This window comes from Chiloscyllium punctatum, chromosome 10 (genome assembly GCF_047496795.1).
Source record: "Chiloscyllium punctatum isolate Juve2018m chromosome 10, sChiPun1.3, whole genome shotgun sequence".
Lineage (NCBI taxonomy): Eukaryota > Metazoa > Chordata > Chondrichthyes > Orectolobiformes > Hemiscylliidae > Chiloscyllium > Chiloscyllium punctatum.
Window position 1 is genome coordinate 58,444,872 of NC_092748.1, and position 26,208 is coordinate 58,471,079.

Below are 26,208 nucleotides of genomic sequence, written 5' to 3' on the forward strand. Positions count from 1 at the left end.
AGAGAGTTCGTGTAGACAAGATTGGTAGAATGACCTCCTCCTGTTATAGCAGTTTTTGATTCAGTGATTCTATGAAGTTTAATATTATCCATGCATGAGGGACACTGGATCTTTGAAAGGGTATAATTCCTTTGGTGAACTTAAAATAACAGTGTGGATTTTCTGCTGGCCAGACAGTCATTATCCCAAGTTAGATGGTCGTTGTATGTGGGGTTCCTGCAGATTCCCCATTGTAACAGATGCCGAAGGAAGTGCCCAGTAAATTGAAGATCCTACTCAGCAATTCCTGTACGCCCGAAACCCTTCCAAAAATATCCATTTAAATTTGAGATTTCAGATGGTTCCAATGAAATTAAGTAAAATATTTAGGCTATTAGAGATAAAGTCTAACTCCTGACAAACTTTTCAACAAATCCCATGCTTCCTTCTTATATCACCAACAACACTCATCAGACCCCTTACCACCCTAGACCCTGATCTGACATTCCCTGTTACACCCTTCCTCTGCACCACATGACCCCTCTTTCACATCACAGGACATTAATCCTCTTTCCCTACAGCCAAATCTGCCCTGCCCCCACTCCCTACCCCCACTTTGCATACTACCCAATCATCCCTTCCTCCATCACTCAATGTTTCCCCTTTCTCTCTCCATCCATTACCAACTTGCACGCTAGCACCCTACCTAACTTGAACCCTACTGCTACATCTGCACTCTATCCGTCTGGCACCCTACCCATCTTGCACCCTATACATCTGGCACCCTATGCATCTGATGCTCTAGCTCTCCACCCCCAGCATCTTACTCTCCGCTGACCTTATGTACCTATTGTTTGACAGCAGCTGTCAAAATGGACCTTTAAATATCAGAATATGTCAGTGATTTCTGTGAAAAGGTAGCATGATTTGTCTTCACTGATGCTGTAAAAGAGCTTTCACAATGGAAGTATGGCTCCATATTTCTGATAGAGCTTTATGCAGAACCTACAGAAATGCTAAACTCTCTTTTTTTTAAAAAAGGAATGGCCACAGTAACTTTCTGCATAAGGTTACTAGTCCTCAGGAACATCAAAGCCATTAAATACTGGTTCAATCAGTGGAAGCACAGTATTAATCTTTCTGGCCAATGACCTTAAATCAACATTTCTATTTTTGTTTCAGACTTCCAGCATTTGTAGTATCTTGTTTTTGAGGCAGAAAAATATCTTGCACAGAGTTTCTAATAAATCACATCAGAGTTACATTGTTAAGCAGAACAGACAGCATTTCTTTTCATTTGCATGAATCTTTAAGTGTGAAGATTTTATATCTCAACAGCAATTTTTGCTCAATCTATCATCAAAATGTTTTAATTTGGCTAATTGCTGATCAATCAACACATAACTAGGGTCTCCTAATTTGCTAGATTTGGGTGTATATTTCTTTACTGTTTTTAATATTCATTAGACCACTTGGAAAACAATCCTCATTTATAATAAATGCCATGTCATAACAAAATCAATTTATATTTTTGAAATCTATTATAAAAAGTGTCATCTGACAGAGGTTTTGACACTCTGTTTCTTGCCATGATTATTTCTTGCATGTTTTCTGTTGTTGTGGTAAATAGTAATTATTCTGTTATTGTGAAGAAATAGTGTTACTATGTATAAGAACAATATATTTCATGATTTATTACCAACCGTCATTAGTTAATAATTCACAGGGGCGCATATAAGAAACAAAGCTGCCTATCGGTGGAAACACTATGAATTTCATATACTGGATTAGTGGTGCTGGAAGAGCACAGCAGTTCAGGCAGCATCCAACGAGCAGCGAAATCAACGTTTCGGGCAAAAGCCCTTCATCAGGAATAAAGGCAGTGAGCCTGAAGCAAGGAGAGATAAGCTAGAGGAGGGTGGGGGTGGGGAGAGAGTAGCAGAGAGTACAATGGGTGAGTGGGGGAGGAGATGAAGGTGATAGGTCAAGTAGGAGAGGGTGGAGTGGATAGGTGGAAAAGAAGATAGGCAGGTCGGACAAGTCAAGGAGACAGTAACTGAGCTGGAAGTTTGAAACTAGGATGAGGTGGGGGAAGGGGAAATGAGGAAGCTGTTGAAGTCCACATTGATGCCCTGGGGTTGAAGTGTTCCGAGGCGGAAGATGAGGCGTTCTTCCTCCAGGCGTCTGGTGGTGAGGGAGCGGCGGTGAAGGAGGCCCAGGACCTCCATGTCCTCGGCAGAGTGGGAGGGGGAGTTGAAATGTTGGGGCACGGGGCGGTTTGGTTGATTGGTGCGGGTGTCTCGGAGATGTTCCCTAAAGCGCTCTGCTAGGAGGCACCCAGTCTCCCCAATGTAGAGGAGACCACATCGGGAGCAACGGATACAATAAATGATATTGGTGGATGTGCAGGTGAAACTTTGATGGATGTGGAAGGCTCCTTTAGGGCCTTGGATAGAGGTGAGGGAAAAAGTGTGGGCACAGGTTTTACAGTTCCTGCGGTGGCAGGGGAAAGTGCCAGAATGGGAGGGTGGGTCATAGGGGGGTGTGAACCTGACCAGGTAGTCACGGAGGGAACGGTCTTTGCGGAAGGCGGAAAGGGGTGGGGAGGGAAATATATTCCTGGTGGTGGGGTCTTTTTGGAGGTGGCGGAAATGTCGGTGGATGATTTGGTTGATGCGAAGGTTTGTAGGGTGGAAGGTGAGCACCAGGGGCGTTCTGTCCTTGTTACGGTTGGAGGGGTGGGGTTTGAGGGCGGAGGTGCGGGATGTGGACGAGATGCATTGGAGGGCATCTTTAACCACGTGGGAAGGGAAATTGCGGTCTCTAAAGGAGGCCATCTGGTATGTCCTATGGTGGAACTGGTCCTCCTGGGAGCAGATACGGTGGAGGCGGAGAAATTGGGAATACGGGATGGCATTTTTGCAAGAGATAGGGTGGGAAGAGGTGTAATCCAGGTAGCTATGGGAGTCAGTGGGTTTGTAAAAAATGTCAGTGTCAAGTCGGTCGTCACTAATGGAGATGGAGAGGTCCAGGAAGGGGAGCGAGGTGTCAGAGATAGTCCAGGTAAATTTAAGTTCAGGGTGGAATGTGTTGGTGAAGTTGATGAATTGCTCAACCTCCTCGCGGGAGCACGAGGTGGCGCCAATGCAGTCATCAATGTAGCGGAGGAAGAGGTAGGGAATGGTGCCGGTGTAATTACGGAAGATCAACTGTTCTACATAGCCAACAAAGAGACAGGCATAGCTGGGGCCCATATGTGTGCCCATGGCTACGCCTTTGGTCTGGAGGAAGTGGGAGGATTCAAAGGAGAAATTGTTAAGGGTGAGGACCAGTTCGGCCAAACGAATGAGAGTGTCAGTGGAAGGGTACTGTTGGGGACGTCTGGAGAGGAAAAAACGGAGGGCTTGGAGGCCCTGGTCATGGCGAATGGAGGTGTAGAGGGATTGGATATCCATGGTGAAGATAAGGCGTTGGGGGCCAGGGAAACGGAAGTCTTGGAGGAGGTGGAGAGCGTGGGTGGTGTCTCGAATGTATGTGGGGAGTTCCTGGACTAGGGGGGATAGGACAGTGTCAAGGTAGGTAGAGATGAGTTCAGTGGGGCAGGAGCATGCTGAGACAATGGGTCGGCCAGGGTGGTCAGGCTTGTGGATCTTGGGAAGGAGGTAGAACCGGGCAGTGCGGGATTCCCGGACTATGAGGTTGGAAGCTGTGGGTGGGAGATCTCCTGAGGTGATGAGGTTCTGTATGGTCTGGGAGATGATGGTTTGGTGATGGGGGGTGGGGTCATGGTCGAGGGAGCAGTAGGAAGAGGTGTCCTCGAGTTGGCGTTTGGCTTCAGCGGTGTAGAAGTCAGTGCGCCAGACTACCACTGCGCCCCCTTTATCCGCTGGCTTGATGGTGAGGTTGGGATTGGAGCAGAGGGATTGGAGGGCTGCGTGTTGTGAGGGTGAGAGGTTGGAGTGGGGGGGGGTGGGGGAAAGACAGGTTGAGGCGGTTAATGTCCCGGCGGCAGTTGGAAATGAAGAGGTCGAGGGCAGGTAATAGGTCAGCACAGGGTGTCCAGGTGGATGCCATTTTTTAAAAAATGTACTGTGTGCCTGCATGAGTCTCATTTAAACTCTGAGCAAACATATCATTGAAAACTCTTCATAAATTTAATCTCCTGGTAGGTCCAAGCATGATCCAGAGAAAAGAGAATGTAAATGATGAAATACTAAATAAATGATAATTTGACTGGTGACAAATAATCCATCCCTCTTTATTAAAATGCATTTGATTTAAATCCTGTTGTGCATTTTAGTGAACCATAATTCTGTATAGCATTCTTTTCCTTCCTTCAATGGATCTGAATATTTGATAAGATATTTCTAAGTAACAAAGGCATTGGAAACTACAATAATTGAAAATCTACATAATTTTCACTAGGGGACTCCACCAACCTAAATAAAAGTATTGAGAAGTGAGCTTGTTGAAGTTGTTGATGTCAATGAATTAAAATAAAGATGTTTACCTGACTTTAAAAATAATGTAAATTCAGCTACATTCTGATCAACATATTCTCTTGTTTGCTTTTTAGGATTAAACATAGCAAAGATTTTAAGAGGTCTACAGAACTACAACTTGACTCCACAATATGCTGAGTAACATGATACTGACAATCCAGACATAAATGCATTGGCAAAAGAAGTAAACTAATTTCAATCTAGATTTTATGTGATAAAGGATTAGATTTGTAACAAGTAAAATTGTTCATTGCATATAACAGACTTGATTAGATTAAAACTTTATGATTGATCTAATGGAATAGTTTGGTCTCCTTCCTATCGGAAGGATGTTGTGAAACTTGAAAGGGTTCAGAAAAGATTTACAAGGATGTTGCCAGGATTGGAGGATTTCATCTATAGGGAGAGGTTGAACAGGCTGGTGCTGTTTTCTGTGAAGCATCGAAGGCTGATGGGTGACCTTATAGAGGCTTATAAAATCATGAGGGGCATGGATAGGGTAAATAGACAAAGTCTCTTCCTGGGGTGGGGAGTCCAGAACTAGATGGCATAGGATTAGGGTGAGAGGGGAAAGTTATAAAAGAGACCTAAGGGACAACTTTTTCATGCAGAGGGTCATACGTGTATGGAATGAGCTACGAGAGGAAGTAGTGGGGGCTCGCATGATTGCAACATTTAAAAGGCATCTGGATGTGTATATGAATAGGGAGAGTTTGGAGGGATATGGGCCAGGTGCGACTAGATTGGGTTGGGATATCTAGTCAGCATGGGTCTATTTTCCAACACTTTGCCCATAGCCATGAATGTTGTGACATTTCAAGTGCTCATCAAGTATTAGATTAGATTACTTACGTGTGGAAACAGGCCCTTCGGCCCAACAAGTCCACACTGACCCTCCAAAGAGCAACCCACCCAGACCTACACCTAACACTATGGGCAATTTAGCATGGCCAATTCACCTAACCTGCACATTTTGGGACTGTAGGAGGAAACTGGAGTACCCGGAGGAAACCCATGCAGACACAGGGAGAATGTGCAAACTCCGCACAGACAGTTGCCTGAGAACAGGAATTGAACCCAGGTCTCTGGCGCTGTGAAGCAACAGTGCTAACCACTGTGCCACCGTGCTGCCCATTTCGGTGCTGTATATCTCCATGACCCTATGACTCTATAAATCTAAGGTTCACAATTTCTTAAGCAATCCATCAGTTTAGATTAAATTTATGTTGCATTTTCTGTGTTTGTACTTTCCAATTCAAATTATTATTGGCATGTAAATTATATGTACACTTCTGTGATTTAATTATAAATCATAATTATATATTGAACATTAAATGTGACTTAATCAAGTTCATATGATTAATTATAGTATGGCGATTCATATAGGTCTTAGTATTTTACATCTTATGTTGCTGAAATAATTATACTAGAAACAATGTTTTAAGGTTTAAATCACAATCATTTTCATAAATTCTGCTTACATAGATAGCCATCTCATAAGAAATTCTGTTTAAAACATAGATCATCCGTTCAGTCTGGAAATTACTTTCACTCAAGATTTACATGTTTATTGTTGTCAAAAGGTATCAATGAAATAAAGTCACCTTCAGTGCGACTGAAAATTGCAATGAATGTTTTGTCTTTAACTTATGAAAATTGATTAAATTGGTGACATCTGCATTGTTACACTATTCACAAAGTGAACAAGATGTTGTAAGAATTTTGCATGATTCATTATAAACTTATTTTAGAAAAGGCAATACTTGTACATGTAATTTCTTAGTAAGAATTACAAACTGAAGGCTAATTTTCTCTCACATTCAGCTAAATGTCAATTTAGGGAGGTTCATGGAGGATCTGCCTTTGTAAGCTCTGCTGACTTTCCTCATGTAATTTTATTCTGCTCACCTCATTAAATATATGTCACATATAGAACCACACTGCTCCTGCACTGTTTTTTGTTCAGCAGCAGTGAAATGATTGTTGATGCCAGGACTATCAGCATTCATGTGGTAGTTACTATATTTAAACCCCAGCTGTGCACTACATTAGATGCTGCTAGCCTAATCTGAAGTAGCCACCCAGGCCAGTGTAGTATCCAGGGTCTGGGGGAAGGTGTAACAATGCCGGAAGATGGTTAGTGACCGTTTATGTTCCAAGGGTAAGTGCCACCACCTTCTCTCAGCTACCCACACTCACTCTAACTCTGCCTATGCATCCACACCCACCAAAGCTATGGTCAACAACTCTCAATATTGCATGCAGCATCTTCCCTCATTTGTTCACACTCGCCTAATCCCCCCAAAATACAAACCCCTTCCTGCCCTCTGCAGTTTGCACTCCTCATTTGAAACACCTCACCACCTTTCTTGACTGATCAAGAACCAGCCCCTGATTGACCATAGAGCCCTGTAGTATTGGGCATAAAAATGATATTTTCAGACCATACCATTAAAGGTTCATTGTTAAGGGATATGGCAATGATCAATTGAAATAAAGTGGAAAAACACATGACAAAGGCCTGTTTTGGCTTGGAGGTAACAGCATAACCTGGATTGTCTTTGGGAAGCATTCTTTTATGTCATTAACATGGAGCCACCTGGACACCTTTTAAATTGTTTTCTGCACAACGGAATGTCTGGAAAAGTACTAAAGGTATTATGAAGTGAAGATTCAGAACGTAATCTTTGATTCAGAACTGTAATTATATGAGGGACTTTGCCCCACTGATTGGTCTTATCACCATTGGGCTGGGGCTCGCGAGACCAATGCCATGGAAGCTGAGATAGAGCTCTGAGTGCTACTGTCGCAAAGTCCCCAGTGGATAGAAGGCAGTGTGAGACTCTCTTGTTTATATAAACATTATGAACTTTAAGGTGAGAGATTCATTCATTAGTTTGCATATGTCTCTAACATATATTCAGTAGATTAAGCTAATGGATTTGCTTCATATTAGTGCACATGCCTTCTTGTAATCATTTTGATCAGACTTTAAAGAACCATTAGGTACTTGCAGCCAAGTAGTACAATCCCTTTGCCTGTTCATTATGCTAAACGTGACAAGCCACCTGGCTACCAGATTGCATTACCAGGCAAGGCATAGATACTATGAACATCCAAGTAGGCACAAAGTAAGGGAGCCCAAGGAAAGCAAGTTAAGAGCCGTGGGATGCTCCCTATTCTGATACCTGAAATTACTGTCAGTCCCTGCACACACAGTGACCTGCTAAGTCTTTATTTTGAGAATTGTTGCCATCTAGTTTCTCTGCACTGCGTGGGAGAATAGAAATCTTTATATGACTTAGGCAAGACTGGGTAAAGTAAGGTTTTAGTGCGTATGAGTAGGTCCCCTGCTGTTCAGTCGCAAGATTCTCATCTAGCCATTAAAACCTAGATGTAAAATTGGCTCTTTTCTTGACATAGAGCCAGAGTCCTATAGCACAGAGACAGGCCCTTTGGCCCAAACTGGTGCACGCCGACCAAAATGTCCATCCACACTAACCCTATTTCCTTGCACTGGCCCATATCCTCTAAACCTTTCCTATCCACATATTTGTCCAAACACTTTTTCAATATTGTCAATGTACCTGCCTCAACTACTCCACTTCCAATTGTGTACCACCCTCTGTTTAAAAAAAGGTTGGCCCTCATGGTCCCAATTATTCTTTCCCCATTAACATTAAACTGATGCCCTCTAGTCCTCAATTCCCCAACTCTGGAAAAAAGATTGTATTCACCCTATCCATGCCTCTCATGATCTCATACACTTCTCTAAGATACCCCATAGTCTCCTATGCTTTAAAGAAAAAAGTCGTAGCTTGTTCAACCTCTCCCTATAACTCAGACCATTAAGTCCAGGCAACATCCTTGTAAATTTCTTCTGCACTCTTTCCAGTTTAATAACATCCTTCCTATAACAAGATGACCAAAACTGAACACAATACTCCAACTGCAGCCTCACCAATGTCCTGTACAACTGCAACATAACTTCCCAACGTCTAAACTCAGTGCCCTGATTGATGAAGACCAGTGTGCTAAAAGCCTTCTTCACTGCTCTGTCTACCTGTGACTCCATTTTCAGAGAGAACTGTGAACCTGAACTCCCAGATCCCTCTGTTCCACTCCACTCCTTAATGCCCTACCATTCACCATGAAACTCCTATTTTGATTTGACTTTCCAAAATGCAAGACCTCACACTTTTCTATATTAAACTCCATTTGCCATTTCTCAGCCCCCTTCCCTCATTGATCAATAACCTTCCTCACTATTTTTGTGTCATCAGTAAACTGACATGAAGAATCTCATTTTTCTGTTCTTGTTATATTTTCCCAATTGACTTGCCCATTCCCCACATTGTTCAAGGGCTGGGAAGATTCAAGTTTGAATCTAACTTAAGATTATTCATAATTGTCTTACCAATTTCCTTTTAACTCACAACAAATTCTGATCATTCATTACTTTGTTCAATGATCTACATTGGCACTATCGACTTTAGAATTTTTGTTACTGTTTTGAAATTCTTTTGTGGCCCCCCTCCATATCTCTAGAACCTTCTCCAAGCCCATACCAATGTACCTTCTGACATTTGTTTGTATTAATTAATCTGTTAATTAGACACAACGTTGTGCATGTGCTCATTCAAAGGTGATATTGTTTGTGCACGGCCTGCTTATCTCCTACAGGACACATTCTGACTGTTGTTCGAGGGAGCATCGTCTACAACATTCCAATATTACTGCATTCAGTTAATACTGGCCACTTCAGCACTCCTGAGTTTAATTGCATTGATCATCATGTTGTCAGTACACAAGGGTCTAAACTCTGGAATTCTCTTGCTAAATCCTCTCAGGTCTCTACTGCTCCCTTTCCTCCTGCAAGGCACTCTTTATGACCTATTACTTCTACCAAATGTTTGTCCATCTGCCCTAAAAATAGGTCAGAGGACAAATAGTGAGGATGACACAGAGTCTGAAGAGGGATACAGACAGGCTATATGAGTGGGCAAAAATTTGGCAGATGAGGTTATGCAATGTGGGAGGAAGAATAGAGGAACTGAATAATATTTAAATGGAAAAAGACTGCAGAAAGCTACAGGACAGAGGGATTTGGGAATCCTCATGTGGGAATGAAGAAAAGCTAACATTCAACTTCAGTGGGTAATAGAGAAAGCAAATGGAATGTTGGCCTTATTCCAAAGAGAATGGAATATAAAAGAAGGGATGTTTGATGAAAATAGTACAGCTTATTGCTACTTTAGAATAAAATTCACAACTATTAATAGTAAATTAGAAACCTTAATCAAAATCGCAAAATATCATTAAGCTGGTAACAGGCTGAGCAACATCAGGCTGATAGTTAACACTTAAAATAAAAACCCTACTTTATTTAACATTTTGTTTTTCTCAACCATATATACTCTCTTTTTAAAAAAATTTTAGGGACTTGTCACTCTTTGTTTAAATATATTTATGGGAGTTCAAGCTTTTTGATGTCAGAAAGTACAATCATTATCTAAATCCACATGCTACATATGTATTTGAATGACACATTCAATGAATAGCTCTACTGGGGATTGTTAGTGACTGATAATGGTTCATTTCTGGTAGCAGCCCGTGTGATGACAAGGCCTAGTGTGTGGGGGATGGAGTAAGGGCATGGGAGAAGGTGCTCAGGCCCTAAAATTATTGAACTTGATATTGAGTCCATAAGATTGCAGAGTTCCCAAGCGGAAAACGAGGTGTTCTTTCAGGCAAAAGTGAGGACTGCATATGCTGGAAACCAGAGTTTAGATCAGAGTGATGCTGGAAAAGCACAGCAGGTCAGGCATCATCCAAGGTGCAGGAAAATCAACATTTTAAGCAAAAGCCTTTCATCAGGAATAGAGGCAGGTAGCAAAGGTGAATGGGGGTGGGGGTGGAGGTGATAGGTCGGAGAGGAGGGTGGAGCGGATAGGTAGGAAGGGAGATTGGCAGGTAGGACAGGTCATGAGGATGATGCTGAGCTGGAAGGTTGGAACTGAGGTAAGGTAGGGGGAGGGGAAATGAGGAAACTGGTGAAGTCCGCATTGATGCCCTGGAGTTGAAGTGTTCTGAGGCAGAAGATGAGGCGTTCTTCTTCCAGGCGTCGGGTGGAGGGAGCAGTGGTGGAGGAGGCCCAAGACTTGCATGTCCTTGGCAGAGTAGGAGGGGGAGATGAAATGTTGGGCCACAGGGCAGTGGGGTTGATTGGTGTGGGTGTCCTGGAGATGTTGCCTGAAGCACTCTGCAAGAAGACGTCCAGTCTTCCCAATGTAGAGGAGACCGCATCGGGAGCAACGGATACAATAAATGACGTTGGTGGATGTGCAGGTGAAACTTTGATGGATGTGGCAGGCTCCCTTGGGGCTTTGGATGGTGGTGAGGGAGGAAGTGTGGGCGCAAGTTTTGCAATTCCTGCGGTGCCAGGGGAGGGTGGTTTGTTGAAGGAGTATGGACCTGACCAGGTAGTCACGGAGGGAATGGTCTTTGCGGAAATCGGAAAGGGATGGGGATGGAAATATATCCTTGGTGGTGGGGTCCGTTTGGAGGTGGCAGAAATGTCGGCGGATGATATGGTTAATGCGAAGGTTTGTAGGGTGGAAAGTGAGGAAAAAGGGGGGGGTGTTCTGTCCTTGGAGGGGTGGGGTTTGAGGGCGGAGGTGCGGAATGTGGATGAGATGCATTGGAGGGCATCTTCAACCATGTGAGATGGGAAATTGCGATCTCTAAAGAAGGAGGCCATCTGGTGTGTTCTGTGGTAGAACTGGTTCTCCTGGGAGCAGATACGGCAGAGGTGGAGGAATTGGGAATACGGGATGGCATTTTTGCAGGAGGTGAGGTGGGAAGAGGTGTAATCCAGGTAGCTGTGGGAGTCGGTGGGTTTGTAAAAAATGTCAGTGTCAAGTCAGTCATCATTAATGGAGATGGAGAGGTTGGTGTTCTTTCAGCTTGTGCTGAGCTTTGCTGGAGCACTGTAGCAAACCTGAGGCAAAGTTGGCCAGGTGATGTGTTGAAATGGCAGGCAACTGGAGGCTCAGGGTCATTTTTGTGGACAGAATGTTTATTTTTCATTTGGAATTTATGTTTCCCTAATGGTAAACTGGCAATTGTTGCTTTTCCACCATTTCACCATTGACAATGAAAAGTAAGGTATGAGAGAGTCAGATGGTCATTCCATTGAGTCAATGTACCATGTAAGGCTTCCCTTATGCTTATCTCCACTCACTTATTTCATTCAACACCCTGCATTAAGTAGGCAGAATTGGAAGAGTAGAAACCGTGTTATATGTAATGTGAGTCCATTAAAACGCACATGGTTTCTGTTGGCAAAGTGTTTCTATTAGCAAACTTCCAAGACATACTTCTAACATTAGAAGAGTATTTCAGTGCTAACAACAAAATCCGTCAGCAGAAATATAGGAATTTGCTTGGATGGTTTGCATAAAATCATGGACAAGCTACATTAGGTGTCAAGCCTTAGTCATAAGCACCGGGTAAGAGAATTACTCCTGAATTACTCCCAAAACTATACTGGTGGGAAACTAAACTCAGTTTTTCTGTCAATTCTAAGTAGGCATTTTGAATGGAGATGTAATATGTGGCATCTCCCTCTAACTGAACTGCAAATGTATCAGGTGTATTCAAACACCCGATGTCCCACTTTGTATGTTACATAATTTTCAAATTTACCATCTTTCAATTAAATGCAAACAGTAGTTCTTTAATGATCACCCAAAGTAATGTCACCTGTCAAGCTGCACTTATGTCTATCTAATAAATTACAGTTGGGACTAATCAGATATAATATTTGTCCAATGGATTGCAAAATAACTTATGTTTGTAATGTCATCACCCGACTATTGTTTCATCAGGGTCAATCTTTGAAGTAAAAATATATTCAACAGATACATAATGTGCATCCCAATAAAATAAAAGCAAAGAAACAATTGAGAATTTAACATTATTTGATTGAAATGAATGGAATCTTTAAGTTGTTTCATTGCAATATAAACCAAATACAAACTTTATTTGCTCAGATTAGAGGAATGTTTGCATTTTCTGTGAAAAGGTGAAAGCAAATAAAAATAAATATTAAGCATATGGCTTAAAAGGGAGGAAATGGTAGCTAACCACATAAACAAGCAATAAAGACTAGCATTTATCATGTTAAAAATCACACAAAACCAGGTTATACATCACTAGTCCTTCCAAATAAACCTATTGGACTATAACCTGGTGTTGTGTGATTTTTAACTTTATACTTTCCAGTCCAACACTGGCACCTCCAAATCATGCATTTATCATGTTTTTCATGACTTCAGCACATCCCAGGAGAAAGTGAGCACTGCTGATGCTGGAGATCAGAGTCGAAAAGTGTGTTGCTGGAAAAGCACAGCAGGTCAGGCAGCATCCGAGGAGCAGGAGAATTGACGTTTTGGGTAGAAGCTTTCCATCAAGAGCACATCCCAAACTATTTTACATCCAATTATTGTTATGATATGGGAAATAATAATATAACATTGCAAGATTCCCACAACAGCAATGTGTTATTGACCAACTAATCAGATACTCTATGATGTTAGTTGAGGGATGAATATTGAGCAACTATTCTTTTAAACGCCAAACATGACTTCAGTTTTTTATGCCAAACTGAGATGATGGACAAGGCCTTGGTTTGACGATTTCTGTGAAAACAGCACATCAAACTGTGAATCATGTCCTCAGTATTGCATTCAAGTGTTAGCCTGGATTATGTATTTAAATCTCCACAACATCAGTTTTAATATTGAACTAAGGTTCACCCCAAAAAATTGTTTATTAGCTGGAAAATGATTGAGTCTCTTAAAAAATGGAGAATGGGGTTTGAGTAGAAAAATAATCCAAGAAGAAACACATATTGTATTTTTTTGGTTTTGTCATACAAGGTTAACTACTATACGACAGATTGCTAGCTCACATGTAAATTGCATTACCTTTACTGTAGGTGACGTCATTTTAGAGAGTCATACCTGATACATTTGATTAAAAACAAATTTTATATTTATGTTATTGATAGCTTATACTGAAAATACAACTCAACATGTGACATTTTCAGACAGATTAATGAGACACCTGGGATTGTTGAAACCTGTCAATGACAAGGTCAATTATTCAGATGAAACAACTGATAAATCTGGCGACTAACATAATGAAAATAAATTTTCAAATATCACTTGACCAGACTTAACAACCGGGGAACAATATTTTGTTTGACAACATCCACTTTTGTGATCAGAAGCATTTCATTCTAAAGATGTCTATTGCTATTTATAGCCAACTGATGTATGCTAAATGTATATAATATTAAATATATTGCTTTATTACATTCCTAAAGTTAAACCCATTGTTTAAAACTAATTTGCCAATTGATAATCACTGTACTTGTCAGTTTGGATTACTTGGTTGCTTTATTCTTTTTGCAAACAAATATGATGTCTTTATTATAATAATGACTAAGTCATAGTTTGCTTTGTTCTGTTTGACTGCCTGAAAATAATCAGGCAGTTTCCACAATATAATTTCCTGCATAAATTCATAACTGGCTTCATTGGAGCTTTGGAAATTTCCATTGTCATTTTAATTCTATTCTTAGAGGAGCAAGCTGCCAGATTGAATCTATATCAACATTTATTTTCCAAGATCATAGTATTTGTCATATTTGCACAATGGCACACAAAAAGAAAACATTGATTTCACAATTAATTTCAAATCTGCTTGGGTGGTTTAATAAGATAAGAATAAATAAAACAAATTGCTTGAAAACTTTTAAAAGCAAAATACTTGCAGAATCTGCAAAAAACATACAAGTTTATAATGTGGGTATTTAATAGAATATATTAAGTTTGAACTTATCTTTTGAAAGCCACATCCTTTGTTCTTAGCCAAATCGTGCTGTAAAGTGAGTATATTAGCTTATAAGCATGAGCTAAATTTTATAAATCAATTCAGGTTCTGTTTGAGAGTCGTTTATGAGTCCAAACTGTAAATAGGACATTCAACTGTAGAATTGCATAAGTGATGTTATTTCAATTATCATGTGGATAGGCTGCTATCAGCTGTATTGTAAAGGGCAGAGATGTGAAATAAGACAAAACGTTATGGGCCTGTATATCTGTCCTGCCCTTAATATAATTGCAGTTGCTCATGGAAACATAGGATTGCATTTTTGTTTATTTCTCTTATTGTTGGTGTTTCTGAATTACCACGTTCTTTTTTTCTCACACCTGTGTCAACCATATAGGTTTTTGGCCCATTCTAGGATTTTTAATATCTGTATGAGTTATTCCTTCTGGAATAAACATGCTACATTAACTAGACATATTATTGAAACTGTAGTTAGAACATTATGCAAAACAAATTATCTTTTGAAAGCTTGAGTTCCATGTTTAGCTTCAATATCTGAAATGCTTCCCTCAGTTACCAATTATAATACTTTATTAGATATATACTGTGACCTCAACATGGCAGTGAATGCATTCAAACATGTTTCAGGAGACAAGAGCCTCCTTTATTTCCACAAAGTTGTACAATCAACTTCATCGACTTGGCTCTCAAATATGCTATTATATTGTTAACACTGAAAGCAGTTTGAGGTTATCAAATGAATCTCTTTTACTAAATCATAAACATTTCAAATGACTAATGGATTAATGTGAGTCCTCTTCTCTAACATATTTAAGATATTGTATTGGAAACAAATAGGGAAAATACAGCTCAAGAACTCGAATTATCAGACAGATTAATGAGACACTGGGATTGCTAATAGATACTTGGCTATGCCTAAGGCTAGTTATTCAGATGAAACAACAGATAACCCTGCTTACTAACATAATACTCAGATTCGTAATGATATCGGGATCTTTCCAGCAATTAATTCTACAACCACAGGAAGTGATTACAGATGAGAATGGGATTATCACATGCTTATAAATTGCAAGGTACGTCTCCTTTCAATATCAGACGCAACAGTCACAAAATTATATTCTTTGCCTCTACTTAATTTAATTTTTGCTACATTTGCTCTGGTAAATTTGCAAACAAAACTAGTCAGATGTTTTATCATGAAGTCAATGAGGAACAGTTCTGTCATTTGTAGTAATAGAACCAAATATGGCATTTAAAAGAGCAAAAAAAAATTATTAGCCATACGTGTATTATTTATCATTGATTTAAATATTAGGATTAACTTGTTTCAGAAAGCCAATTTCTTTAACTATAGTTTTCATTTAACTCATTTCTCAAGGTTTTATCTTAAATCTCAGTATTCGATGTTTACAAAATCAGCAAAATTAAACAAGGGAGTGGCATTATACACGACTATTAACTGGAAACAATTATATGCAATAAATAACAAACTACTAACTTACAAATTGCATGTTGGAACCTAATGAGTTGTTCAGTGAAAGAGTTAGTTGCCTGTTTTGCACTGTATTCATATTTTATCAGGTCATATGTTGGGGGGTTTGTGGTCATTGTGGTTGACTATCTGGAGAGCCAATGGCAACCAGGGGATTTGCAAGAGACCTATTGGGGTTAAGTCCCATTGAGGCAGCTATTGGCTTTTGTGGGGTTTCATGCTAAACCAGAGGAAATATTCCACTGCACTTGCTCTTGATGCAAGGATCACTGGAATTTACAATTAATCCATTAAGCTTAGAAGGAACTCATGGCATTAAATTTCTGTATGACACATTGGAGGAAGTACATTCTGGAATTCTGGAGCAAAACTGTAGTTAAAGCATCATAAATGTAAATTTTGGCATACAATGGTGGGCAAACTTCCATATCATCCTCACATTTAAAAGAAAAGAGCTAAACTAAGGGATTCTGTACTGAAGTAGACCCTAGGAAAAGGATTATTACTTGAGTTCTGGAGTTGGGCAGGATCCCTGGGGTCAACAGACAGCCAGGGAAGTGGGGGGGAGAGAAGGTCAGGGAAAAGAGCAGGGGTTTCTTCACCCCAAGTCTTCACACCACCAGTGGACACTTCCATTGGGCACAAGAGGCCTAAGAGAGAATCCTCCCCCTTTATCACCATGCTCCTTCCTGCCCCATTAGACTGCACCCACCCATGCCCAAACCTCCTTTTCTCATACAAAAGGAACATCAAATTACACCTATGGTTTCAGCAGTTTTTTTTTTTATCTGTAGTAGACACAGGGAATGCTGGAGAAACTCAGCAGGTCTAACAGCATTTGTGGACACAGAAAAAAAGTTAACATTTCACGTTCATTGTGACACTTGGTCAGAACTTCTACTTGTAAAGTAAGTTATAGAAAAAGTAATAGGCATAAGATATATTCTGTTTAATGCTATCCTGATTTGTAACTAAAAGGACTATTGCATTGTATTTTATGCTATGTGTTCAATTCATATAGTTTAGTGAGTGAGAAGATTTTAAAATCAGAATCTAAACTCAGAGATATGAGCAGTTTAGCTGACATAATGACTGGGCAGGAAGTTGTGATAGGGCTGAGTGCAATGGCTTTGGACTCCCTCATACCTTTAATTGTCATTATTAAATTCACTTCAGTGGTTTTGAATCCCTTAGTTTAGCTCTTTTCTTTTAAATGTGAGGATGATATGGAAGTTTGTCCACCATTATATGCCAAAATTTACATTTATGATGCTCCTGAAATCCTTTAACTACAGTTTTGCTCCAGAATTCCAGAATGTACTTCCTCCAATGTGTCATACAGAAATTTAATGCCATGAGTTCCTTCTAAGCTTAATGGATTAATTATAAATTCCAGTGATATCTTACTGCAGCTGGAATTTTTCTGCTCATTTCATGTATATGATATCAAGATGTTTTTAACATTTACATTTTTCTCTAATGTTCCATGATATTTTTATTAAAATTATCCCTTAAATGTTATCATTGATCTTTAAGATAGTTGTAGTTGAATTGCAAATATATTGATCACCATCCTTCAATAACTCCCTTTTGCTTCCAATTTTCACAATTCTAAGAAACAATTGGATTTAATTTGACTTTCAGGTCAGGACTTAAAGTAAGGACATATAAAACCTAAATGCTATAAATTGAAAAGGATCCAAAGAGAGGGGGAAGTGGCAACCTGTCCAAATGTATAATTGGATTGTAGGGCTGCTGTGGTACACTGGTAGTGTCTCTATCTCTGACCAAAAGACATGAGTCCAAGTCCCACCTGCTGCAGAGGTGGTTCGTAACAGTTCACAGGTCTGTGGTCCTTTGAATCTGGTTCTTGAAATGATTCAAGGTTCTTAGAAGATCAAGAAAAGTTAGCGATATAATACTTACAGGTGTCAGGCCCACAATTTGATCTTTCCAGCATTCTCCTGTGCAACACACCTCCATTCATTCCTCTCTGTCTACAGTGATATCCTCAAATCCCAATCTTAGTCGTTAAATCTCACTCTCATTTCCATGTTTTCTCACAACCTTGACTAACAGTAACCATCCACAATGTTGGCCTCCTCTCCTCCAAATCATCCATTGTTCACATTCTCAACTTTTAACTTTCTCGCTTTGTAGAAGAACTGGCTGCAGAGCTTCAGGGACATGAACAGATTGGGGCAGTTGGGGCCTGGGGGCAGAGTATGAACAGAGGGAAAGGGGTGCCCTCCATTGACAGGTACCTTCATGGCCATTGGCAATGTGTGCTCATCTGGCCCACTAAGAGAGTTGGCTTGCTCCAGGAGGGTGCAAATGTCAGCACACCAACATTTTACAGAGGCAGCTGGCCATTTAAATATTAGCTGCATTCAATCAACTGGAGTTTCAGCATCTTGAAGTGAGATCAAATTGTGCAGAATAGACCTGGTCAAAACAGGTCTGAATGCTGTCTGAATGTTGTACATTTCTTCAGATACCCAGAGATCCTTTGAATCTGGACCTAAGAGTTTGCTGGTGGTCTGTTGCCCTTTCGAATTGTTACAAGTAGACATAAATTTGCGTAAGAAATGCATAAAGCAACCAACATAATCAAAGACCCTTCCTACCCTGATTATACTTTCTTTCACTTTGTCCATCAGACAGAAGATATAAAAGTTTGAATACAGGTACAATCAGACTTAAGAACAGCTTTTTCCCCACTGTTATCAGATTTTTGAACAGACCTCTCAAATGTTAATTCTGAACTCTCTGCATCTTCTCTGCGGCTGTAACACTGCATTGTGCACTCTATTCCGCTATACTGCTGCACTTTGTATTGTACGATTGGCCTGTTGCAAAACAATATTTTTCACATACTTCAGTAGATGTAGCAACAATAAATAGAACAATAAACTCATTATTGTCAAGCTCATTGAAGCGGAACTGACCAGGGTCACAGAGTTGGGATTAACAAGTCAAGCCCAGTTTAAATCTGAGACTGTGACCCCTGGTTCTGAAGTCCACAATCAGGGAAGTGTCTTTCCTGCATCCAGTCCGATAGAATTTTATACACTTCAATCAGATCCCAGATATTTCTTGCCTAATTGTACCAATCTCTTGTCATGCTGTCATCCCCAGTATCAGCCGAATGAACTATCATTGAACTTCCTCTAAGGCAAAAATATCCTCACTTAGATAGGAAGATCAAAACAGCACACAATACTCCAGGTGCAGTCTCACCAAAGCCCTGCATACTGTAAGAAAGTTTTACTTTTGAATGCAAATCCTCTTGCAATGAAGGTCAAAATACCATTTCTCGTCTTCATTGCTTGCTACACCTAACTGTTGCCTTTCATTGAAAGGTATACAAGGATCAGAGTCGAAAAAGTGTGGTGCTGGAAAAGCACAGCAGGTGAGGCAACATCCAAGGAGCTGGAGAGTTGACATTTTGGGCATAAGCTCTTTATCAGGAATGTGGAGGGGAAAGAGAGTTGTGAGACAAATATGGGGTGGGGTGGGGCTGGGGCGAGGGGAAGGTAGCAGAGATGGTGATAGGCAGAATGCCCAAATCTCTTTGTACATCTACATTTCACAATGTAGCACAAGTTAATTAATTCTCTGCCTTTGTGTAACTTAGAGGGAACATTGGAGGTGAGGGGATTTTTTTTTCTCTCAGAGGTTTGTGCAGTTTTGGAACTTTCAGCTTCAGAAGATGGTGGAAATGATGTCATTGAATAGTATTAAGCTGAAGATAAACAGATTATTCTTCAACAATGAATCAAAAACTAATGGGGGTAGATGGGAAACAATGGAAAAACCATGATAAGAATCCAAATAGATAGCCAAATCATATACATACTGTTGGAAGCTGCAATCCCTTTTAAGGAAGTTGATGAGGCTGGCACAAAGTATGAAAACTTCTAGATTCGACAACAAGCAGAACAACATACTTTGGAAGTTATCAATATTTATGGACTAAGCCAGACCATTCAAAACATTCTTAAGCAGGCAGTACAGACCATAACTTTGCAATTTGTTTTGGTAAGTGTACAGTGAAAATTACCTGGAGTAAGTTAGCTAGGTTGACTACTAGATTTTAAAGCAGACAAAAATTTACTCACAAAAACTACACAATGACACACAAAGAACAGAATAAAGAACCCCTACAGAAATCAGTCTATCCAAACTGGACTTAATTATGCTGTTCCAAACATACACAACAGCCCCAATAAGCAAACTCCCTTTAAAAACCAGTATAAATGAAACACATACTTACAGATTGAAGTTGAAGGGCAGAAAGAGAGAGAGAGTTTCCACACAGATCACTGCTGAACTCCTCACCAGTTTAAGACTGAACTAAACAGCTCAGCTGGAGAGCTGACCCCTCCCCTTTCATTATACAGGTTGCTTCTAAAACATGACTACTTTGGCCTGAAACCTCATCTGTTTACATATAAACAAAAGGCCTCTCAAAATCCTTTTCATCTTTGTGCCAAACCAGCCTGGTTTATTACCCCTCTGAAAAATATCAAGGACAGAGTATCCTTGAGCCAAGGAACAGCTTTTAGGGAAAAAAAGGACTAGCTTTGTGATAAATATAGCAGAGACTTTAGATCAAACAGACAAGAATCTTATTCAGGTTAAGTGCTATGATCCCAGCTGATGTTATTAAAGGTCAAGTCAGATCCCAGACTGAAGTCTAGCTTGATAGATCATATTTTGATTTGTGTTATTTTTAATATTGCTGGAACATAATCATTCAATGCTTGTAAACTAAACCAACTACTTAATACAAATTCAAAGAGGTTTAAGGAAACAACAAAAGTATAATGTTACTAATGATGCTTAATAATCTTTTGGAAGACATTATGAATACTGTAGACAATGGGGACCCAGTAGATCTGGTACATTTAGATTTCCAAAAGGCCTTCACAAGGTGCCGCACAAAAGTTTGTTGCATAAGATAAAGATGCATGGCATTACAAACAATGTATTAGCACGAATAGAGGATTGGTTAACCAAAGGGAAATAACGAGTGGGAATAAAGGAGTGTTTTTCTGGGTGGCAATCAGTGACTAGTGGTGTGCCTGAGGGACTGCAATTATTCACAATTTACATAGATGATTTGGAGCTTGGTACCACATGTAATGAGTCAAAGTGAAGATGACACTAAGATGAGTGGTAAAGCCAAGTGTGCAAGGGACTGTGAAATTTTGCAAAGGGACATAGATAGATTAAGTGAATAGGCAAAGGTCTGGCATATGGAGTACAATGCTAATAAATGTGAAGTTATCCATTTCAGTAAGAATAACAGTAAAAAGGACTATTACTTGAATGGTAAGAAATTACAGCATGCTGCTGTACAGAGGGACCTGGGTATTCTTTTGCATGAATCACAGAGGGTTGGTCTGCAGGTGCAACAGGAAATTAAGAAGGCAAATGGAATTTTGTCCTTCATTGCTAAAGGGATTGAATTTAAAAGCAGGGAGATTCTGTTGCAGTTATATAGGATGCTGGTGAGGCCATACCTGGAGTACTGCATGCAGTTTTGTTCTCCTTACTTGACAAAGGATGTACTGGCACTAGAGGGGCAGAGGAGGTTCACTAGGTTTATCCTGGAGTTGAGGGGGATTTTATATTCATTAGAATTTAGAAGAATGAAGTGGGATTTTATAGAAACATATAAAATTATGAAGGGAATGGATAAGATAGAAGTAGAGAGGATGTTTCCACTGGCAGGTGAAACTGGGATAAGAGGGCATAGCCTCAAGATGAAGGGGAGCGGATTTAGGGCTAAATTGAAAAGAAACTTCTTCATCTAGAGGCTTATAAATCTATGGAATTCCCTGGCAAATGAAGTAGTTGAAGCTTTCTCAATAAATGTTTTTAAAGCTAAGATAAATAATTTTTTGAACAGCAAAGGAGTTAAGAGATATGGTGAGAGCACGGGAGTGTGGAGCTGAGGCCATGGAAAGATCAACCATGATTGTATTGCATGGTGGAGCAAGCTCTAACAGCCAGAAGGCCAACTCCTACTCCTAGTTCTTATGTTAATCTCAAACTACTTGTTTGAAACAAGAAAAGGATTGACCTTGTACAGTACATATAACACGCCATTATAATAATAATACCCCAAAAAAAACATATGCACAATACTCACAACAGAGTCTCTGTATCTTACACCTTGGTATGTTTAAACCACTTGTAACATCAGTTTAGAAATGTGAACCAGAGAGAACCAGCATGGACTATTATGGGCCAAAGAGCCTATCACCGTGCTGTAGGACTCAGTGACTCTACAAAAAAAACCTCTTTAGGGTTTTATGTCAGCATTACTGCTCTGGAAGTAACATTAACTTTTCACCCTAAAGTAATCTAGTTAGAGTCATGGAGTCATTCAGCACAGAAACATACCCTTCATTTCAACTCATCCATGACTACCAGGTTTCCCAAACTGAAATTCTCCCTTTTGCCTCTATTTGGCTCATATCCCTTTAACCTTTTCCTATTAATGTATTTTTCCAAATGTCTTTTAAATGTTGTAATTGTACCTGCCTTTACTACTACATCTGGCAGCTCGTTCCATACATACAACAACTTCTGCGTGAAAACGTTGCTGGTCATCTGTTTAGCAATAATGACTCTAGTTCCTTTGTAAAAGATGCCATCTTGGGTGATTATTTCATCCTTGTATGCCCAAGACATTTTCATGGCAATAGATGGGTGCTTGGGAGGGAGGGTGAATCGGCAGCAGGAATACATTTGCTGGTCACATGCCTCCTCTAAGCGAGAGAGACAATTTAATGTGGGGGATGAAGTTTGGTGCTGGAACCATGGAAATGGACTTGTATGGTTTTGAGGTGAGGTTGATGCAAGGTCATGTCCCATGACTTCCAAAGTTCAGGTAGGTGATGCAGTCCTAACAAACATGTGGATCACTTCAAAGCTGATGCTTCGCAAATGGGGCAGGTAGAAGCAAAATATAGCAAAGACCCCCAGAATAGCCAGAAGGCCTATCAGAAATGGTGGGTTCTCCTGCTCCATCTAGAGTCGAGGAAACCTTGGAGTCTGAGATGAATGTAGTCTCGATACCATTACTGCAGAAAAAGGAGGAGGAATCTCTCTCGAGATGCTCCAGATGCAACAGACAGGTTACAATCGGGTAGATGCCACCTATGTCAGAGTCCAAATCAGAGGAACTGGATGTGGGGCAAAAACATTGCAGAGAAGGTTAAAAGAGAAAGATTAAGCCTACATCCGCAGACTTAGCTGGGGGAGGGATGTAGTGATTGAAACCAGCTGGATCATCACAGCAGGTCAGGCAGGATCCAAGGAGCAGGAGAATCGACTCCTCGGATGCTGCCTGACTTGCTCTGCCTTTCCAGCAACACACTCTCGACTCTGATCTCCAGCATCTGCAGTCCTTACTTTCTATTAACTGTATCATGTTGACTACAAAATACTTGATTTGGATTGTTAACCTGGGCCAATGAGGAAGTCCTGGCTGACTAATATATACAGGGGATAGGTGGGTGCCGCAGGGAGTGGAGTGCATTATCTCTCCCTCCAACTCTATTTTAATTTAATCCCTGCCCTCCCCTTCACTGTTTGATCACACAGCATTGCCCTTTGTGAAGGGCACTGCTTGTCACTGGCCACTCGGGTGCTTCCTTTCTTCCTGGTGGTGGAAATTGAATAAAGATTAGTACACCTTGTGTCTCTCACTGTGTCTCACACCTGCACACACACAACATAGGTGCTGGGGAAAAATAAGCACTACTGCAGTTGGGCAGTAGGGTGGGGGCTAAAACAAAAAAAAATTTAAAAAAGAAAAAAAAGTATACAGGGGATCAGGTCCAGGCTGTGGGCCATGGAGGGGGTTGTTAGGCCAATTGCCTGGTTCTCTTTGAGCCCGGGTGCCCCTGGGGAAGGAGAATGTGGTGTCCACCAATACCCTTGAGCTGTTCAAGGAGAGGTGGGCAGTGTGGGGAGTAGTGTTTTATTTCCCCCTCCAACTCTATTTTGATTTAATCCCTGCCCTCCCCTTCACTTGCCCTTTGATGAGAAGGGCATTGCTTGTCACTGGTCAGTCGGGTGCTTCCTTTCTTCCTGGTGGTGCAAAATTAATAAAGATTTTATGCCTGTTGTCTTTCACTGTGTCTCACACCTGCACACACAACATGGGTGCTGGGGAATATAAGCACTACCACTGTTAAGCGGTGGTGTAGGGAAAAAGGAAAAGAAAAGGGAGACTTAGAGAGAAAACATATAACCAGGAGATTTAGAATCTCTTCAGTTTTGGAAACTTGCTCTGCGCTGGCTGGGCCACAGTCAGTGTGTTATTTCTGCTGTTGGTTTCTGTTTTTATAAAAAAATATAAACAGGGCCTCAGGTCCAGGCAGTGAGCTGTGGAGGGATTCATTACGGCCAATTGCCTGTCTCTTTTCCGTGGTTATTTTCAAGTCCAGGTGTCCCTGGAGGAAGAGCACACAGTGTCTACCAACACCTCTTCTGTTCAGGGAGAGGTGGGCACCGTGGGGAGTGGAGTATTTGTTTCCCCTCCAACTCTATTTTAATCTAATCCCTGCCCTCCCCTTCACTTTTTGATAATGCAGCATTGCCCTTTGCTGAGAAAGGCACTGCTTGTCACTGGCCATTCTGATGTTTCCTTTCTTCCTATTGGTGGAACATAAATAAAGATTTACACAGTTGTTCTTCACTGTGTCCTACACCTGCATACACGCGACCTGGGTATTGGGGAAAAATGAGCACTACCACAGTTAGGCAGTAGTGTGGGGGAGAAAGAAAATCAAACAGGAGTGTCAGAGATTCTGTTCACTTTGAGAGAAAAAGAATAATTCAAGAGCAAAACAACATCTATTCAACTTTTTATCTGAATCTCCCAGATACTGCTGTCAGCTCAGAACACACTATCAACAGCTGCATGTTAGAAATTGGAACATGTCAGCGCCTGTAGCGACAGGTGATTGCAGTCAGCTTCAGTGATAAAGAAAACAAGCAGTGCAGATAAGTTAATGAAAGTCGAGATATGTGGATGGGATAAGGCAATGAAATTCTTGTATGCACTTTTTATACCATTTGCTTGATGAAAAGTGAGAATTGACAAAAATACACAATATACGATGAAGATAAGTGACCAATTTGTTTTTTGTTATTTGGAAATTAACTTTTGTCTTCATACTAAGCTCTCATTACCACATATCTCATTTGTCAGTGCTGAATAATGCAAGCTATGATTTCATTTCTAACTAAAAAGCATTCAATCACAGAAATAATATCGTGCCAGGCAACTATCTTGCTTTCTTTATTTGGCATCATTCAATTACTGTCCCAATTGTAGTTTAAGGGGTTTATGACTTATAGTAATTGTTAGTGTTTTTTATCAAAATGTCAGATCACATCTAGCTAAAACCTCAGGGAAGAAGCTTCTAATGAAGTCCTGTTAATATCTCCATTCATAATGTAAATAGTCGAATGTTTATTAGGTTACGCTGTTATGATTTCCAGCTTTCTTTTATATCAAAAGCACTCAAAGCCTGATTGTGAAATCCCCTAAATATGGTTCATGACTTCTTTCTACAACCCCACCATGCCTGAGCAACACAGATATAATCAAAAGCAAGGGAGAATAGGATGATTCCTGAGCACACCGTATACACATTTACAAGCAACAGATTGAAGGCGCACCATTACCACTTGCGGAAATACTGTGAAGAATGAGTTAATTGCTCAGTGATTCTGATCTTTTGCCCATTCCCCTGCCCTGATAATTTACAAAAACCGCACTTTTAATCCTCAATACTTCAATCAGCAATCATTTAATCGTCCAGTAAATAAAATTAAACCATTCAGCAAATTGCATTCAATGATGTCCTGACAGTATTGAGAAGTTGAGGAGTTGTTATAGGTTATATTGCAGATGTACCTCAGAGCCAGCAGGCCCAGGTTCAGTCTCACCTGCTCCAGGGGCATGTCATAACATGTCTGAATAGATTATTTTTTTTAAAATGTGTACAGCAGACTTAAGTGACTTGATGGTGAATTCCTGACAGTAATTGCTTTCCATTCATTTCTCACCCAAGTGCCAACCTGTATTTCCTTTCTAACAAGCAATTTTCTTAGTTCCAACACTTCTATTTCCATGGGATCACCAAAGTTAGTGGAACTCTGCAGTTACACATCTGGGAAATTTTTGAATGTTCAGAAACAATGACCTCCACTTGTTTAAGCCTGTGAAAGTCCAGCTACAGACTGCGAAATCTCATGTCTTTTGAACTCATTGCCTCATGATAA

At 40.4% G+C, this 26,208-nt stretch overlaps 1 long non-coding RNA gene across 1 annotated transcript in view; it reads right to left on the reverse strand.

The window, feature by feature from the left end:
- The window catches only part of LOC140482197 (uncharacterized), a 196,721-nt gene extending 176,487 nt beyond the window's left edge, over nt 1-20,234 (reverse strand). Inside the window, exon 1 of the long non-coding RNA XR_011961684.1 lies at nt 20,171-20,234. This is a non-coding gene — a long non-coding RNA (uncharacterized lncRNA). The remainder of the gene's footprint in view (nt 1-20,170) is intronic.
- Between the last annotated feature and the right edge of the window lie 5,974 nt (nt 20,235-26,208).